This window comes from Canis lupus, chromosome 20 (genome assembly GCF_048164855.1).
Source record: "Canis lupus baileyi chromosome 20, mCanLup2.hap1, whole genome shotgun sequence".
In the NCBI taxonomy this organism is placed as follows: domain Eukaryota; kingdom Metazoa; phylum Chordata; class Mammalia; order Carnivora; family Canidae; genus Canis; species Canis lupus.
Genome location: NC_132857.1, coordinates 5,809,538 through 5,823,231, shown reverse-complemented (window position 1 = coordinate 5,823,231; position 13,694 = coordinate 5,809,538). Strand labels below are relative to the sequence as shown.

At 42.0% G+C, this 13,694-nt stretch overlaps 1 long non-coding RNA gene across 6 annotated transcripts in view; it reads right to left on the bottom strand.

Moving 5' to 3' along the window:
* LOC140611654 (uncharacterized) overlaps positions 1-13,085 on the bottom strand; it is a 151,334-nt gene extending 138,249 nt beyond the window's left edge. For 5 of the 6 annotated variants that reach the window (XR_012012744.1, XR_012012745.1, XR_012012742.1 and 2 more), the window contains exon 1: positions 12,820-13,085. This is a non-coding gene — a long non-coding RNA (uncharacterized lncRNA). The remainder of the gene's footprint in view (positions 1-12,819) is intronic. The other variant, XR_012012746.1, reaches the window with a different exon arrangement.
* Between the last annotated feature and the right edge of the window lie 609 nt (positions 13,086-13,694).

Genomic DNA, 13,694 nt, shown 5'->3' with positions numbered 1-13,694 from the left:
TATGACCCTCATATTCAGCTGTTAATTACTTTTCCGTTGTCCTCAATATATTTCTATTGCATCAATGGGAAACTGTAGTAGCCCCCCAGTGACCAAAATTATACATATCAATTGTTATGAATATTAATTAAAAGCTCTGTGTCTTCATGGAAAACCATCTACTTCCTACTTCAAAGCCACTGAGTCTGAGTGCCACAAAAAATTCACTTCAGTTAAAAATTCTAATCAATAAGATTATGGGTTCTTTTGTTGTTTTTCTTCTTCAACTTCTGGAAAGACAAATCTTTCTAAATGAAGTAATTGATCTACAACATTCTGTCCATAAAAGAGCCTATTTCAAAAGAAAATAAATGTTCCATGTCTGACTTATGAAAAAATATATATTACAGAAAGGACGCTATTTAGGTATTGAGGTTTTTAACAACAGAGCGAGCAGAAGCTGGGAGAATCAATCAACTGTGTTTGTTGTGTGTCCAACCCCACAGCGGTGGAGAGCATCATGAGGGTTATGAAGAGTTTTTCTAATCTTGCACACACAGTGCTTAGAGAACACATTCTGGTGCCTGCACACCCGTGTGCCCACATACAAGCACATTTAGTAAAGCAAACATGTGGAAGGGAAGGCACTAACTCATTCCTACAGGCCTTTGTTCCTCTCTCTTATTTCCTTCTCTGTCCTTTGAGAACAGAACAGGTGACCAGAGAGTTAGATTGTGCCTGAAAATTGTGCAAAACGGTCGCTCTTAATCTTGGTTTTGCAACCCCCTGTAGTAAATGCAATCATTCCAACAATATAACAAATGTGCAAAATTAAAGTCATTTTATTTAAACCATGTGTGTGTCTTACACCTTTCTCAGGAAGAGGGTCTTTGTTGTTTGTTTGATTTTCAATTAGCCAAATTCTAGTACATCATTAGTTTCAGAGGTAGAGTTAGTGATTCATCAGCTGCATATAACACCCAGTGCTCATTACATCAAGTGTCCTCCTTAATGCCCATCACCCAGTTACCTACCACTTCCATCCACCCTCCCTCCAGCAACCCTAAGTTTGTTTCCCATGGTTAAGAGTCTCTCGTGGTTTGTCTCCTCTGATTGCTTCCCATTCAATTTTCCCTCCCTTCCTCTACAATCCTCTGCACTGTTTCTTATATTCCACATATGGGTGAAACCACATAATAATTGTCTTTCTCTGATTGACTTATTCAGCATAACAAGAGAGGGTCTTTGTTTTAAGGATAATTGCAAATGTGGTTTTTTTACAAGTAGAAAAAACTTACAAGTAGTAAGTTTTTTTGTTTTTGTTTTTGTTTTTGTTTTTTTTTTAAAGAAAGGCAAAATGAAGAAGTGAATTGCAGGGCAGCTAGGAGGCACCAGCTACTCTTCTCTGCGTATTTCCACAGGTCTTTAAGGTGTCACCCAGATATCAGCTGAAACGGCTGGTCCCAATTCTCCACAGGTTTCTGAGCGCTCTTCCTAGGGCATCTGTTGCTGATGGGAGCCTCACCCGAGTCACACTCGTGGCCCCCAGGACCAGGTCTCTGCAGACACAGTCTGGCACCCACCACTTTCCCTAAGCCTACTGCACACACCATTTATGACACAGAAGACTTTGCTGAAGTTTCCTGAGGTCAGAGGAAATTATATCACAGAAAAGCCACAAAACTCCAAAATTAATTGTTGGCTTTTCTATCATTAAAACATTTCTCAGCAGACAAACACTTGTGTCGGCAAGGATGTAGAGAAGTTGGACCTTTCATATATTGCTGCTGGGAATGTAAAACGACACTGCCGGTCTGAATGTTAAATACAGAGTTACTATATGACCCAGCCATTCCACTCCTACTTATACTCCCCCAAAAAATGGAAATATATGTACTGTTAAAGAAAAAATCATTCTGACTCTTGCTAAAATGATAAGGAAGACTTTATTCAGGACTACTGCTATAGCTATGAGGACTATCACAATAGGGAGAGAGATGGGCCCAATAGGGAGAAAACTGGGCTCAACTCCAAAGAGCAGAGATGGCTGGGGATTTAGAACCAATGAGCAGAGTGAAGGAGTCAGTGGATGGAGAAAGATAGGAGGACACATCCAAGGTAGAGGGATTCTTGCTAAACTAATATAACAGCATTATTCTGAAGGCAGATCACAGACTCATACATCAAAAGTGGGATGGAGGAATTTGACCAGTTATCAGAGGTAATCAGATATCAAGGGTGGGACGATTGTGGCCAAACTCACCTAGCAGGATTCTTGCTACCACTGGGCTGTTGAAGGCCTGGCAAGGACAGAGCCACGGTCAAGGACCAGTCAAGGAGAGGACTCAGAGGAGCCTAACTAAAGTTTGGTCAAGGAGAGAGTCTTCATCAGTCCGCACAAAAACTAGCACACATATGTCTGTAGCAGCATTATTCATCATAGCCGAAAAGCAGGAACACCCAAATGCCCCATGAACTGATGAAAGGTTGAATAAAATATGATTTATTCATACAATGAAATAGTATTCCACAATAAAAAGGAATGAAGCATTGATACATGCTACAACATGGGTGAATCTTGAAACATTACGCTAAGTGAAGGAAGCCAGTTACAAAAGACCACATATTGTATGATTCCGTTTATATGAGATGTGCAGAAAAGGCAAATCCATAGAAACAAAAGCTAAATTAGTGGTTGTCAGGGGCAGTGGGGAGGGAGAGTAGGAGTGACTGCAATGGGTACAGGGCTTCCTTTGAGAGTAATGAAAATGTTCTAAAATTACCCAGTGGTGATGGTTGCATAGCACCATAAATATAGTAAAAACACTGAATTGCATGCTTTAAAAGAGTGGATTTTATGGTATGTGAATTATATCTCAATAAAGCTGTTCTATATAAAAAAAAAAAGTTCTCAGATATTTCCACAAGCTAGCCTCCAGACATGCACTAATTTGCTCAGTCCTCATTCTTTCCCCTTCTTCTTCCCCCAGAGCAACAGAAAAATAATCCCGCTCACTTTATTATGGAGAGCAAATCTACTTCTCCAGTTCCTGCCCCCTGCCTCAGTCTTGACTCCTCTTTCTCATGTACTCTAATGACAAAATAAGCATTCTGCTGGAACCTTCCTTATACTCCACCTGTCACTGATATGTGTCCCCTTTTATAAAGAGGAAATGACAACCATCAGATATGACTTCTAAGTTCTATGGGTACTTTTAACTGAATAACAAAATTTCATATTCAAATAAAGTATGTCTGATGTAGTTTCGAGGTATGCACTTCCAATAAGGTGGCCTCAAGTTTTTAGAAAATTCAAAACAGGAAAGAAAAGTATCATGTAATAGCTATAAGAATGTTTAATATTTCTAATAATTAATATGACCAAAGGAAAACAATAATAGTTAATTCAAAATGGAGCAACTATCATCCTAAATCACTGATTAAATCTCAATTATGTATGTTTTGTCAGTATTTACATCCATTCAGGTTTGCGGACATATTAATAAAATATTAAATGTATAAGTAATGACTATACTAAAGGAGAAAAATATGATATGCAAATTAAACAGAGCATGACATATGGACATGCCATAAAATAATTTAGCTACATACAATCAGCCACAAAGTGCCTCTTTTAATGAAATAACAACTCCAGGTGTCCCATTAGACAGCATGTGGAAACTACCACCATCCATTATGCTTAGCTTTAGATAGCTATACTAACCTGAACCCTGACTCTGGTTAAACATAGTTTGAAAACATTAGATGGTGCTGTGCCAAAAAGTAGGAAATCAGAAGGGTAGTGGGATCAGTTGACTCAGAGAAATGGTGCTGAGGGTAACTATTAATGATATACAACTGTATGAAGAGGTCAAACACAGAAACTGCCTATCAATCGTTTCTTTGCCTCTTTCCTTTCCTTAAAGAAGGAACAACTGTAAACAAATTCTAACAATCTGGGAGTATCACTTAGGATTGTACTCTACTGCAAATGACAGAAAACCCTATCATAGTACTTGAAACAAATAGATGTCTTGACAACTAGAATCCAGGAGTAGACAATCCAGGGCAGATACAGTGGCTCAGGGATGTCATCAGAGACCAAGCTCATCCATCTCTTCTCTCTATCACCCCAGCACATAGGCCTTTGTTCTCATGCCTGTTGCCTTGTGGTTGCAAGATGACTACTGCACCTCCAGTCATCACATCCGAATTCCAGACAAGAAAAAAAGAGGGAGCAAAGGAGAAAAGAAATGCAAAACTTTCCCTGAAATCTCTAACAATTTTCTGCTTGTATCTCATTAGTCAGAACCATGCCAGTAGGTACCCTTTGAGGCAAACTAATCTGGGCAGGTGAGTTTTTAAAAATCACAATCTCCAAGGAAAAAGGGGTAGAATGGATATGGGGTTAGCAACTAGCATTGGATTTTCCAGATATATCCTCAGTGGTTTGCAAGTTATAAAAACTTGTAGGGATCCCTGGGTGGCACAGCGGTTTGGCGCCTGCCTTTGGCCCAGGGCACGATCCTGGAGACCCGGGATCGAGTCCCACATCGGGCTCCCGGTGCATGGAGCCTGCTTCTCCCTCTGCCTGTGTCTCTGCCTCTCTCTCTCTCTCTCTCTGTGTGACTATCATAAGTAAATAAAAATAAAAAAAAAAAACTTGTAAATTTTTGGTTTTCATATTGATCATGATGTATTGATATAAATTAAATATTGAACTAGATGGCCACCTTACAGTTATTTGAACAAGAAATGCCTTGTGATTCCCTTGACTGTGTTTAAATGTGTGTTTATGATGGAAATGCTGCCAAATACCATTATTTTTTGTCATGGGCTAATGAGAAAAGTGAAGGTAAAAATAAAAAATAAAAATAAATTAAAAAACATGTGAAGTGGACAAGACATAAATGATATGCTTGGACAAAATAAAATTCACATGACATCACAGCATGCTGTAATATTAGAGAAGGTATATAAAGTAGTCTGCAACAACCTCAGACAAGGCCTTGCCTTTGGCCAGTATCTTGAAGATGTACACTCCCAGGCAATGACAAAGAGGTATTTGAAACAGTTTCTTTATTGCTTCCAGTGTTTGGAATCTCAGCAGTCAGAGGAGTCATGCATTTAGAGAAATACCAATCCCCCACTGTAGGCATTTCATTAACAAATATGTGTTACTGTTCCAAAAACATAAAAATCCAGAAGCTTTAAAAAAGAAAGAAAAGAAAAACTGGGCACACCCACATAATTGTGTCTAGCAAGAACTGGTTTCTTCTGTAGCTTTTTAATACGGTCTTATGGTTGCTTTGCAGGAAAAAAAAAAAAAAAAAAAACACTCACCAGAACTGTCAACCATGGTTAAAAAAAAAAAAAAAAAAAATCAGCAACTTCAAAGGCACTTCACAACTAGCTGAGAAATCTGGTGAACTCCCGCGTAGCTATCCAAGAAGTACGGTGTTGTGTTGTTGCTGAGTTCTTGCCCAGTTTCAAAGCATCCTCCCATTCCACAGTAAACAGAACTGGTACAGCCATCGGTGCCAAGCATTTGATCACTCTGACCCAGGTAGCTTGTGGAATGAACCTAACTAACCCTATCAACCTGCCTGAATTAGAAAACAACCATATAACTGTGGATGGTCATGGAGTCCCCGAAAGTACAAAGCATAGTGGCTCCAATTTTTAAAAATCTAGGAAGAGAAGGGCTTTCTTTTATTTGCTCCCCTTGGAGAAAGCCATTCTTTGAAAGCTCTACAGCCTCCTGGAGCAGTTTCAGTGGTTTTGAACACGCGGCTCTTCTATTTAAAGCCCCTAAAAATGAAAAATGCCATTATATGAAGAACTAGCCACCAGCAGCGGGAACATGACAAGTACCAGGCTTCAAAATGAACTTGAAATGGCAGATTTTTCCATCTAAGGGTCATCTACTTAATGAGCCCCAATCCATGTTCAAAATCCCCCGAAGCTAAACAGACTTTTCTATTTGAGTTATATCTTAATCTTTTCCTTGGATAAATGTTCATGAGTTGCGTGCCCTGCCACATACTTTGCTTGTGTGCAGCCTGCCCCTTGCCTACCCCGTCCCTCCTCACCCCACCCCCATTCTTCTGTCATGCAAGGAAACTATCCAAAGCCCCGTCAAAGCTTTAAAAACTCAGCCTTCATTAAACTTTCACACAGATAGTATGAGTGAAAGATGTGAACCAGCACAATCACTACTTCATTCCTGGTGTAGCTGAGCTCCTAGCTGAGAGTTTTAATTCTTCTGGGGCCCCAGAATATATAAGGAGATCCCATTTATAACTGTGAATTGCTCTTTTTAAAATCCCATTCCTTTATTCCTTTCATTTTCCAGGCTCTTCATACCAACACTGACCTAAGTCTTCTTTTCTCCTCCTCACCCTGAATTTCCTACCCACACTCTCTCAGAAGCTCCAAAGACTCATTTATTTCCTCTATTCCTTCTGCCCTCTTCCTTTTTCTTTCCTATTTGAACCAAACTGAGCTCTTTCCAATGCAAATCCTCCATTTGGAAATCATTCACCACGCCCAGTTGATTAAGGCAATCTCTATAACAAAGCAATGTGTGGGTAATCCAACAGGTATCTCCAGAGTTTACCTGAGGATATCGGAGGGGAAAGAGGCATTTATATGGAATCCTCATTCAACCCTTGTTCACATTTGACTTCATAATACCATCTGGCCTTCACCTGATCCAAATGTATTTTTTTCCCCCACACGAGAGCTACCTCTCTTCTTTATTCACCAGCCAGCATAATCTAAGTCATAATGCTTACCGCCAATTTGGTCATCAATACCACTGGGCACTGAAAGAAGAGGATGTGGTAATGAGGTGGTTATTTAGAATATAGCCTGCTTATTTTAGATTCTTATCTAAGTAAAAACTCAAAATTTAAGAATTCTGAGGATAACTCAGAAATCTCCAAGATTGTATGGCTAGTTTGAGAAACTATGTTTTATGAAATGATCTCTAAGGTCCTTGTCCGCTCAAATGTCTCTGAGTGAACTGAGAGGTAAGTCAACCCAGAAAGATGGTTTGACGCCTGAATGCTACCGTTGGCGCTCTTAAACCTTAAATCACTTCTTTCTTCACGGACTCTGAGGTTGAATCCAGAGATTAAATGGCTTTCTCAGCAAGAATAACAGGAGATACATCTCACAACTGGCACCAAGTAAGCCCTGTGGGTTTAACAATGACATTTTCCTAGACAACGAGAGGGAGGAAGGCTACATTTACAAGACTTCATTGGTAAAAAGTCATGGTAAGTGGCTGGCCAGATAGGCTACTCTGCAGAATTTCCTGTAAGCATTGGTGGAGAATCACCATCTGCACACTGAAGTGAGGACCACCAGCCCATGCACGTAGTTCCCACCCACTTGTCTTGAAGCCTGAAATTCACACCAGTAGGGAATCCTTCCCCAAGAGCAAATACCCTGAAGAAGGGTTTACACTCTCTGTCCTAATGCCAGGCCCTCGCTGAAGCTTGTTGCCTCTCTACCGCTCTGCCCTGCTCTGTCCTCTCCATTCTTGACAATCCAGTCCATCCTCCAAGGTTATACTCAAATGCCCACCTCCTAGTCGAACCTTTTTCCACTACCGCTTAGAGTGAGTTTCTCTCTTTGCTTACTCCTTGCACTTTCAATCATAAACTGCTTTTATTTGCTGGCTTTTTCTCTCTCTCTTCAGCTAAATCCCAAGTATGTTGTATAGTCTCTGAACTCAGAATTTAGGGAGTTATTCTTTTTTTTTTTTTTTTTTTAATGGCCTAGAGCTGAGTTAATTACAACTAGAGTTGACCCTAGGTCAAAAGAAAGAACAGAAGTAATGGGATACAGGAGAAGGTTGTTTTGATAAGGGAGCAAAAGGGGAGGAACAGGGCTGGTGGTCCCAGTAGTGCTGCTACTAAGGTGGACAGCACTGCAGAAGGCAATGGACGAAAATAAATAAATAAATAAATAAATAAATAAATAAATAAATAAATAAATAAATAGAAGGCAATGGAGGATCCTCCTCACCATTTGGCCTACAGCTCCTCTGGGCTTCTGGTTTCCTTCTTCACTGTACATGTGGCTGAGAGAAAAATGGCAAGGTTGATCCAACATGATCATTTAATTCTACAGTGAATTGTTTGTTTTTCCCATTTTCCTGGCTCAAAAAAGATTTGTCACCAAGAACTACAGGGAAACGTGTTTCCTGTCTTACTGCTTGCCTCACCTTCAAGGCCATGACGGGCGATTTCTGGTATAGAAAGGCTAGTTCGAAGCTGCTTTGGGAAAGAACATAATGCTAGCTTGGGGATTGTGTGCTTTCCGCTGGTCAGGAAACATATACAGGAACACAAGGTACTGTTCGCTTAGTCAAGGCCCAAGGCCTTCACCAGTCCAGAAAGTTTCAAAACTTTGACTCCATGTCCCACACTGTGAAGGATCAGGGAAACTTTCTGCATGAATTATGTATGAGGAACCCTGGGGCAGGATCAAGCCATCAGCCAGGTGCACACATACTGTGTGTCCCCGACCCCTCCCCTCTCCGGAGCGGTGACAGTGGTGCAGACACTTAAGACTGTCCTCAATTTCAGCGCAGCCACACACAGCAGGGAACATGAATAAGGGAAGAGGGAGATCAAAGAACAAAAGAGGAAGCCAGGGGAAGAGGCAGACAAAAATAGAGAGGTGGGATAAAAGAGAGAGGAGGGCAAAGGAGAGTGAGAGAAGAGGAGCTGGAGGGAGACAGGCTGGGACAGAAAGAGACAGACAGGGCTGTAACGAGGGGGTTTGGCCTCTGTTTCCTTTCCCGTCCTTGATATTTAAACGTTTTCTTCTGGAGGGCCAGTCCTTCTGACTGAATTGGGTGGGATGGTGCTGGGGCTCTGGATTCTGGTCCTCACTGGACCCTCACTGCGTTCCTCGCAGGCTTCTCTGAAGTCCAGACACTTGAAAGTATCCACTCGGTTGACTCAACTCTTCCAACTAAATCCATTTCCATCAAATTATCACTTCTAGTGGTGATAGAAAAATTAATGATTTCTTGAAGGGACTATTGTATTTAAATATTTCAAGCCTGTTGGTGTGATGTGTGTCAGCAAGAGAGAAACATATTGACTTGGAGCTGCAGCTAATGCTGGCTTTTATAAATATCCTGTCAGATAAATAATGGCTCTCAATGGATCCAATATGATGTACGGCTCTAAAGCAAGCAGGGTTTTGCAAAGAAGCTCAAAGGAAACTGCCATCACAATACCATGAGCTGAATAATGGGATTTTCGTTTATCTTTGCTACTAGAGAAAGGAGCAGTGGAGAGATTGGCTTGGCAGGCACCAAGGAGAAGGTAGATGGATTCCTTAGATTCCACAAAAGGTCCAAAACCAGAACAAAGGCCTCTAGCTGAGAGTCTCCAGAAAGCCAAAGGGCAACCAATATCTGCATGTGTCCATTTGACAACCGAGCAGCCAAGCTGGGGTTCTCAAGGGTCATTCCTGCCTGGACAAGCTGAAGCCCTCTCAGCTGGTAAGAGCTGGGCACTGGGCAGGAAAAGCCTGGGGTGTGGAGAGCTCCAATCAGAAATGACCACTGTAGCGACCAGGGTGCTGGAGACAGTTTAGCTGTCTACTTTTTGTCTCATTGTCCTCCTTTTCTCTCCTCCCTCCTATTATTTACCCTGCCCTCTACCTCACTGCACACCAGCAAATCTTGAGTTCCTCCAGAATTCATATATTAAAACCTGACCCCCAGGGTTAGGGAATTTGGAGGTGGGGCCTTTGCGAGGTGATTGGGTCATGAAAGCAGAGCCCCTGTAAATGGGATTAGTGTCCTTAAGAGAGACCCCAGAGAACTCCGTTGCCCCTTCCACCATGGGGGGTCACAATAAGAAGTCTACAGTCTGTGACCCAGAAAGCAGGTTCTCACCAAACACCAAATCTTTGGACACCTTGATCTAGAACTTCCCAGCCTAAAACTGTGTGAGATTAAATGTATGTGGCTTACAAGCCACCCATCCACGGCAGCCTGAACAGACTGAGACAACCTAATCAGGAAACTTGAGCAATGTCATTTTGCTTCCTGTTAAGATTTCCAACAAATATGAGGTGAGGGGTGGGCATGTGGAGGGATTACAACCACTGGTTGGAGAGGAGGTGGTATTATTGTCTGTGCACTTCAATTACCCACCATCAGTTGAGGACTGACCCTATTATACTGTCATGCCCACAATTCATCTTCAAAAGACATTTGAAGATCACAAGTTATAGGACTTTAAAATCCTAAACAACCTCATTCAAAGTGAAACACTCACTTAGCTTAGACTTTTCTGGCCTGCTCTGGGTTTTAATGTTGTCTTCTATTTAAAGCAATTGAAAATCTCTGCTCTCTCATAGATAAATAGAGTTGAAAGATTAATTAAAATGTGGAACAGAGAATGCCCTACCATATTTCATATGAGGACGTGGCAAAAAGGAACCATGCAAATCATCAGTAATTCAAAAGACCTCATCTTGACTGAAACTGTTCTGTTAATAAGTTAAAATGCCACGCAACTTTTAAAAATAAAAGTCCAACTTGTGAGCATGCCACCACTGTACTAAATTTCCTCACATAAATTAGCTATTCCCGTGGTCCTGCTAAGGATCCGTCTAGGCTATTAGTGGTAAGGAAAAAAAAAAAAAAAAAAAAACCATCTTCACACACATTTGCTGGGTATGTGTTTGGCTGAACCAAAAGACACCCCTCCCCCACTTCCCCTAATTCCGTACCCTTGAATTTACAGGATTACTGTGGCACCACAGTCTATTTGTGCTTACAATGGCTTTTGCAAGTGGGCTCTTAGCAGAGGTGTGGCCTTTGCACAACCAGCAAAGACACAGAGTTTCCCTCTGCTTCTTACACAAGGCCCAGTCACACCACGGAACCTGGAGAAATGATTGTTCTACCCAGTGCAAGTAACACCAAGCCAACCCTGGCTTCTTAATCCCAAAGAAACTGACAGCTTTCGGCAGAGAAAGATGACAGACATATAACTTCCCTGGGAATTTTGTGTTTGTAAAGGAAATGGCCTCCAATGACAGCAAACCAAGTCTCCAAGCGTGCCTCCAGACACTCAGCTCTGTGGATATATTTTTTAAAATTAAAAGAAAAGTGGAAAATAAAAGGGTTCATATTTTTAGGGCGACTACTCACCTGTTTGAATTCAACTCAGACAGTCTGAAAGCTAGGAATTTCCTTTAAACCTTTAGTTATTCACCTCTCTGGCACTCTACCTTGGGAACCACTAACTGTCCCATCACACAGACAGCAGGAATATCCTCCCATCCTCCATGAAGCGATTCCTTCAAACTCTCGCTGTGCGTCTTGTAGACACAAGGGTGCCATATACTAGGACAGAATGGCGGTCCCTCGCATACCTCATAATCGGTGGGGGAAACCCTGAATCTAGTTCCACCAACAGGCTCTCCTGACTCTGGGCAGCCTGTTCTTCAGTGCTGATCTGTTTTCCTTCTGAGAACTCTGAACAACATCATGCAAAAGTAGAGTGCTTCCAATTCGTTTGTCCCCTCCCCTCGGACCTGTCACCCTCACAAAGATGATACCTCTCATTCACCCTGATGTCCAACTACCATTTCTTCCCGTACGTTTATGGCTCTATTGCCATTCACAACTCAACTCCCCTTCCTCCGCATTCTTGGGCCTCGTTGTGTATGTTTCAAAACCGAGACACAATTTCTAGGAAGTTACACCACATGACTTGCAAGCTGGAAAGTGTTTCTTCCAAAAGTTGTGGAAAAATTATCTCTGGGTGAAGGCAGGTCCCATTGACCCATTAAACCCCTCTCTGCAGAGGGGGGGCCTGCCCAGTCACTGCGCTACATACTTGATATTCAGACAATGGGCGACACAAGCAACGTCCCTGCTCTTAGGAAACTTCCATCCTAGTTTGAGGGGAGGGAAGCAGAGAAATAGAGAGTAGGAAAGGAAAGGAAAATAAACCAGATAACTACACATTTTGATGAGCCCTCTGTGTAAACTCGCGACACAGGCCTCAAATAGGTCACGACTCTGGGGAGAGGGAAGAGCAACACGCACATAACAAATTCTATGGTGTGACCCTGCAGTGACTACTCCACCCTCACAGGGTGACTTAATGGGGGTTCCTTTTTGTGGGACAGAGGGATGTCCCGAGTGGGGGGGAAGTTCCCCTGGCAAAATGAAATGACCTCTCTCTTTGTACACAAAATGCCAGAAAGTGGGGTTTACATTATTTTAATTTATAGTTTTGTTTCCTCACAAGCATACGGGCCAAGAATGTAATCAAAATAAAAGATGCATTGATAATCTGACGACCAGGATTTTTCCTACCTCATTCCTAAAGACCTTCCTCAATTTTTCTAACCAAATTTAGGAATATCGAAATAAAGTTTTAAAGGACTGTTTCCTTTTTTCCTTCGTTCCTATGTCTTTACAGCTCCCGAAGCATTTTATCTTTCCCTTCAAAATGTTTGCAGGCCTTGCTATTACCTACTAACCACCTGATGCCAACCTTCTTATTTCCCTTTGAAGTGATTTCTTATGTTCCCTGTGGCAGCGATTCTGGTTATGGCAGCGTCTTCTAACTCAAAATAATCACTGACACTCTTCTTCTCCTCTCGGCCCCTAGACCGCAAAGGACCCCCAGCTACCCTGACCTCTAATTTGAAAAATACTTTCCTATGGCACCCCCAGCACATAAATCTGCTTCTTTGTTCTTCTCCAAGAGCCTGCTGTCAACTGGCAGCAGACCCAGGAACAGCAGCCACTTCTATAGATCCTCGGGTCCATATGCTGCTTACTTTTCTCTAGCCGACCATAAGCATCTCACCCAAAGTGAGCAAGAGCTATTCTGGAAGCCTTTTCCACACCAGCAGGCAGGCCTTTGAGATTCTAAGAGAAAAGCGTAGGAAAAGGCGATAATCCTCACTCAAAGTTTTCAGCAGGAAATGGAATATCTCCAAGAGCCTTCAGCCACACCGGCGCTGGACAAAGACGCAGAAAGAACTGCCCCACATCTCCAGCTAGTCTCTTCTGCGAGGCGATATTTCCTTTCTTGGCAGCTATAGACAGCATTCCGGAACTCTGCATCTCTGTGAGCTCAGAACACATTTTTATTCTCAAATAAAATATGAAAATGTTAAATATTCCAAACCAGAGCTTTCAAGGTTTTTAAATAATCCTGGGACCTTCCTGACAAAGGCCCCAACCCAGCTTTCCGACATTATTATCCTTAATTCTCCTTCATGTGTGTAAAAACTCCTGCCAAAACACCTGAAGCACTGGTTTCTAAACAAACCCCCTATTTTCCAACCTCTGAGCATCTGCTCACCAGATCCCTCTGCCTTGGAATATTCTTCATTCTCAGCGCTCGTTTGAGACTCCTTTAGCTGCCGCCTCCCCCCATGAATCCGTCTCCATCCCCCTCCAGCCAAAACCCATCTCCTCTTCAGCATGCTTTCCTGATACACTGCTTATAGACCTACAATAAAACGGGCCGAGTCCTGTCTTGCATAATAGCCATGGACTCTAAACTCACTGAAGGTAAGGCCTGAGTCTTACTGATCTTGTTTTTCCCTCCAGCGTCCAGCACATGCAAACAGGCAATATTTAGTTATTTGTTAAATGTAAGGAATTGTATTGATTCTTTCTCTTCAATAATGGACTCTTTTTTCCT